A 6,497-nucleotide genomic window follows, 5' to 3' on the forward strand; every position below is an offset into this window, starting at 1 on the left:
TCCACTCACCACCTGCTTCTTGCTCCTCCGGTCCCTTCTCTGAGACAGATGTGACACCAGTGCTGGATGAGCAGCTAAGGAGGCCCAAAAGTGGTTGAATAGCTCATCCAGATGTCTTAGAGATTGCTCTGTATGGGCATGATATTCCTTCTCAAGCAGCATGGGCTCAGTCCCATAAGGAAAAGACGCAGCTGCCATTTTGATAGGACACTCTGTGTTTCAAGTTGAGGCAGGTATAAAACCTGATCCACCTTGATACATGTTAGAAGCCAGTGAACCAGGATAAACCCCACTGGTCTCCTAAATTGCAGAGAACAGAGCAGTGAGACTAAAGGGGCATGAGCTATACACCAAAACTGCTTTACTAAGCTAAAGTTGTTTTGGTACCTATAGTGTTTCTTTAAACCCTTAAGGACCAAACTTCTGGAATAAAAGGGAATCATGACATGTCACACATGTCATGTGTCCTTAAGGGGTTAAAGGATATGCTGCTAATGTCTTGGTGCCAGATACCACAGGACAGTAAAATGACTACATTTACACCCTTCATACATATTTTAACTTTGTGTACTTAAACTGAACTTTTCTAACAACACTTTCTTTGGAATCTACGTAAACATCATGGAATCTCTTATCGAACATCAAGGAATCTATGGTGCTCAGCATTTTGGAAATCACATGAACCCTTCTTGCGATAAAAGCTCCACTTCACTGTAAAGATCCAGGGCTGTTGAAAGGGCTCAGTTGGTTAACACACCATTTAAGACTCAGTTGATTCATGACAATTCCTTTCAAGGTCAATAGAATGAAGTTAGATAATAAGTTAGATAATGCCAACATCTGGTTTTCAGCTACTGAGTTCAATTAGGTCGAAGAGTACGTGCTTCTTAAGGGAATAATCTTCAATATATGCAGGTCTAGAAGTATGCGGAGTGACCATACTATCATTACCTTCTGTGTCACTTTACCCCACTCCCTCTAGCATTTAAGCTTATTGAGCAGGGCCCTCAACCCTTCTGTTCTTGTCGTCAAACTTGTCTGGTTACAATTACATGTTTGTAAGTCCACCCATTGTACAGCGCTATGGTTGGCGCTATTTAAAAAAAAATAAAAATAATAATAATAATATGAAATGCACGGTGTTGTCAGGCTAATACTGTTATTAAAAAAAAGGCTTTGTAGTGAGTAAGCACCTCATACAGTGCTAGGGCTATTAATTCAATTGTGAGTTGTCAAGAAATGAGTATAACATTTTAGGAAAAACCAGCCAAGCTGAAAAAAAGCTGATATTTACTTTGAATGTCCAATAATTCACACTATAGTGAATAGCACTGTACAATTAATTTGTGTTGCAATTTATGCCATCACTCACAAGGGATGACTGAGGTTAATTAATACATTTGAAACCAGGAACACATGAATGCCACATGCAACTTGGCAGCACTTTCAAGCCCTGTTCAGTAGAGCACAGAATTAATAACTGCCCCAACCATAAAAAAAACCTTGAGAATGTTCGAGTACCCAAGTGGAACATTTGCTTATTACAATTTTTAGTTTTAGGTGATGCAAGCTATGGAAGACGATTTTTGCAAGATTAAAATGCTCTGTTTTATCAGTTCACAGATACTCTAATCTTGTAATTGCAAAACGAGCCTTTTTACTGCATATTCTATACTTATCACTTGTGATAATCTTGTTCCAGTAAGAACCACATTTTTACAGACGATTCTAAGTGGCAATATTTAATATTAGGTAAACAACTTTGTTAACGTAGCAAAGTTCTGGAGCAGAAATCGTTTTATGACTAAAATGAACAAATAATGAACAAATAACGACCAAACCCATTTGGAAGATTTTACTTACTAAGAGAAGATTTTCAAGCGTTATATATGCTAAAGGGAGAATTTTTCAAGCATGATATGCTAAAGTACAAAATCCTGCCAATTCAAATAACTGAATAAGAAAAATTCTCCTGTTTTAATTTTGGCTATATTCTGGCCTTAAAAGTGAATTTCACATTGAATTAATTTAAAATTCCTGGCAATTCTCAATTTAGCGAATAACCTTGTCACTTTCCCGTGTTGCAGCTACCATTTTGATGCAATGTGTTCGATTATTGAGACAGAACATGTCATTAATCTTGATGGTTATGATTTAATAATGTAACTTATTCTGTGATGCTCTTCCCTGTAGACAAAGGGTTGGCAACCTTCGGCACATCAGATGTTGTGGAGTACTTCTTCCTGATACTTTGCCAGCATCATGGCAGTAAGAGCATTATGGGATATGTAGTTCAACAACATCTGGAATGCCAAAGGTTGGTCATTTTCAACCTTGATATATTCATCTCAGAAAAATTCCTGAATGCTTTGGTGTTACTTTTAGATAGTGTTTTATTTTTATGTTTTTACTTTTTCACATTTAATTTTAAACTTGATTTATATACTGATTGATAGTCAATAGTTTTGATACCATTCTGGGTGGCTCACAAAAGGTACACAGTGTTGATCTAGGTTTTACTTGTAACTTGAACTAGCGCCTTGCAACCTGGCGTGACCGGGCCCCTTTAATGATGTCAGCTGGTCACTTCCTCCCAGCTAACAGATTGAGACTCACGGGAGGAGAAGTAAAAAGGAGCAGAGGGGGCAGAATGGGAAAGCCTTTGACTCCCAACAGCCTCAGCCAGACTCTGGACCCCAGGGAAGTCACTCTCCTGCAACTAAAAGGTAGGAAACAGGACGGTGTGTCTGCATCTATGTCAGTGTGTGTGTCTGTGTGTGTGTTGTTGTGTGTCTGTGTACCTGCTTGTTTGTCAGTGAGTGTATCTGTATGTGTGTCAGTGTGTATCTGCATGTGGGTCAGTATATGCGACCCTCCCACACACAGTCACCCTACTTCACACACTGTCACCCCATTTCACCCTGCCACACTCACATTAACTCCCCAATCCTGCCACACTCACCTACCAATGCTCTGCCACACTCACCCTATCACATTAATCCCCCTAATCCTGTCACACTCACCTTCTCTCGCACTGTCACACTCACAATATCAATTAACCTCTCCAATTCTGTCATACTTACCCCCAACCATGCCACACTCACTCTGTCACATAAACCTCGCCCAATCTTGTCATGCTCACCTCTCCTCAATCTGTCACACTCCCTCCTTCAACCATGCTACACAACATTGTCTCTCTTCACCCTGTCACACAACCTCCTCCAACCATGTCACAATCACTGTCCAACCATGTCACAATTACTGCCAGTCCCTGTCTCATTCACCCCCTCGCACTCACAATCACCTTGCCACAGTTACCCCTTTACCCACCCTGTCACAGTCATCCACTGAAGACAATCATCATACACACACAGCCATGAAAGGGCGGGCGGGATCCAGGGAACCCAAGCAAATACTTGCCCAGGGTCCAATCAATATTAAAGATGGCCCTGATTGCAAAGCAACCATTTTATTGCAGGAAATTCCAGCAGGACAGTGAAATGTGTCCATTTTGAACATATGGTAATATGAGTGGCACTGCAGAGACAATCTGTTACCAGCAAGGTAAATACAAACAGGGTTATGGAATGCAAGGCAGTAAAGGAGTGAATGGGGGGAAGATAATGCAAAGAGAAGAGAAGTCCAGAGAGATGAAAATAGGAGGCAAAAGAGGAGTGAGACTGTGGTACTACAGAGAAACTGGTGTGTAGGAAATATGGAGATGAGTAAGAGACAGTGGTTGTAAGTGAGATAAAAAAGAAAGGTCCCTGCCTTTAGTATTAGTATTTAGTTTGTATTCCTAAACCCTATAGAGTTCCATCAACAGCTGACATCTGTATCCACTATCAAGTCACCTAGAGTTAGCTGTTTGTCGGCAGGTTTATCTGTAAATCATTAGAGAAAGGGTACAACTACAGGGGGAGAATCCATCACCAAATTCTGTGTTAGTATGTAATCCAAAAGTGACCTATTGGTGGAAGGGATGACGAAAGCAATAGCCCCTTGAATTCCTTACAAAAAAATCCCAGAATCAGATAGATCACAACCACAGCTCCTGTCTTCAATGCAAAGTTTGTAATCTTCTCTACCCACAATCAGATCTTTGGCAGTTTGTTTTGTGATGGACACCATGGCATTGCTCCCACTTGGCCACCAACCATCAGTTTCAATCTAGCCCACCAGATCTGACACTTAACAGCAGTCTGGCTGTGTAATGTATAAGTAGCTGGTCAATCTGAAAATAGAGGAAAGGCGATTGTAGTACCTAGAATCAGACTACCTCTGTGCAACTTGCACATAACCCTCTGTCGCTCTAGCAGAGATAATGGAACACAGTACAACAAAAAATTAGTTTGTGTTATCAGTTGTAAATGTTTTATTGAAAGACACACAATACAAAAGTCCAAGATAACCCCAAAAATCTAATTGGGTGCCTCCCCTGGAGTACTATTCCCATCGCTCTGGTTCTCCACCATCAAACAGAGTCACATGATCATTTCTGACGTTACATATAACATGTTTGGTATTCTCCATCATAGGCAGGGTCGGCGCGTCCTATAGGCGACTTAGGCACTCGCTTAGGGCGCACCGGCCTGGGGGATGCAAGTTTCGAGTGACCTACTACCGGGTCCATGGTACAGGAGCTTCCTCTACCTGGCCGGACTGAAAGGAAGTGCTCTCTCAGTGAGCACTTCCTGTCAGTCTGGCCAGGTACAGGAAACAGAAGCTCCTGTACTGCGGTCCGCGCCGCACGGCCACGCTACACAGAGGTAGGAGGCAAAACAGGGAAGGGGTGGTAGAGACCACTAAGGGACACTGGGGGAGGAAGGGAGAGGAGGAGAGACCACTAAGGGACACAGGGGGGAGGGGGAGAGGAGGAGAGACCACTAAGGGTCACTTGGGGGTGTAGGAGTGAGAGAAGGAGAGACCACTATGGGACATGGGGGGGGGAGTAGGAGAGACCACTAAGGGACACTTGGGGGAGGGAGAGGAGGAGAGACCACTAAGGGACCCTCGGGGGGGAGGGAGAGGAGCAGAGACCACTAAGGGACACTGGTGGGGGGGGGGGAGGAAAGACCACTGAGGGACACATGGGAGGGAGAAGAGACTACTAAGGACACCAGGGGAGGAGAGATCACTAAGGGATACTGGGGGAAGAAGGAGAGGAGGAGAGACCACTAAGGGACGCTGGCAATGGGGGGAGAAACCACTAAGAGACACTGGGGGGGGGGGGAGGAGAGACCACTAGGGGAAAAATAGGGGAGGGAGGAGAGACCACTAAGGGAAAGATGGAGGAGGAGGGAGAGCACTATGGGAAGGGGGAGTGCAAGGGGAAAGCACTAAGGGACAGGAGGGGAGGGGAGATCACTAAGGAACAGGAGGGCAGTGGAGAGCACTTAGGGACAGGGGGGCAGGGGAGATCACTAAGAGACAGGTGGGGAAGGGAGATCACTAAGGGATGGGAGAGCACTAAGGGACAGGTGGGGATGGGAGAGCACTAAGGGACAGGAGGGAAGGGGACAACACTGAGGGACAGGATGTGAGACCGTTAAGGGACAGGGGAAGAAGTGGAGTTAAGACCACTAAGGGATGGGGGAAGTGGAAGAGATCATTAATGGATGGGGGGAGTGTAAGACACACAGAAAGGCTGAGGAAGGAGTGAAAGAGAAGCACAGAAGGGCTGGGAGGGGAGACATAGACACACAGAGGGGCTCAGGAGAGAGACACACAGAGTTGCTTGTGAGGGAAACACACAGAGGAGTCTGGGGGGAAAAGAGACACACCAAGGAGTTGGGAAGAGTAAAACACAAAAAGGCTTGGGGTAGTAAGACACACAAAAGGGTTGGGGGATGTAGGAGACATACAAAGAGGGGGGATAAGAGACACACAAGGGGTTTATGAGAGTTACACTAAAGCGGAGTGTAAGACACAAAACTTAAAGAAAAAAATATACAAAAAAATAAATATAATAATAAAAATAAAGAGCTACTCCCCTCTCAGTCCCTATCCTACCCCACGAACCCTCACTTTCACACTACACACATACACAATGCATCCTTACAAATACACAGAAACATCCATGCACAGAATGCATCCCTACTCACACACACACACACTGAAACATACAATGTATCCTACACTCACACAGAAACACACAATGCATACATCACAAACACACACACACACACACACACACACACACACACACACACACACACACACAATGCAGCCCTTGCACACATACAGAGAGGCACACAATGCATCCCTTACACACACACACTGCTTCTCTTAACGCATCTCTTACACACACTCAATGCACCCCTTACAGGCACACACACACTGCATTGTATTACATACACAAACAAACCTTGCATCCCTTACACATACAAACACAGATTTACACATCACACACACCCAGAAACACATAATGCATTCTTTGCACACAAACACACATTGCATCCCCTATACACACCCACTACATCCCTTACACAAACTGG

Source organism: Pelobates fuscus, chromosome 10 (assembly GCF_036172605.1).
Source record: "Pelobates fuscus isolate aPelFus1 chromosome 10, aPelFus1.pri, whole genome shotgun sequence".
NCBI classification, from domain to species: domain Eukaryota; kingdom Metazoa; phylum Chordata; class Amphibia; order Anura; family Pelobatidae; genus Pelobates; species Pelobates fuscus.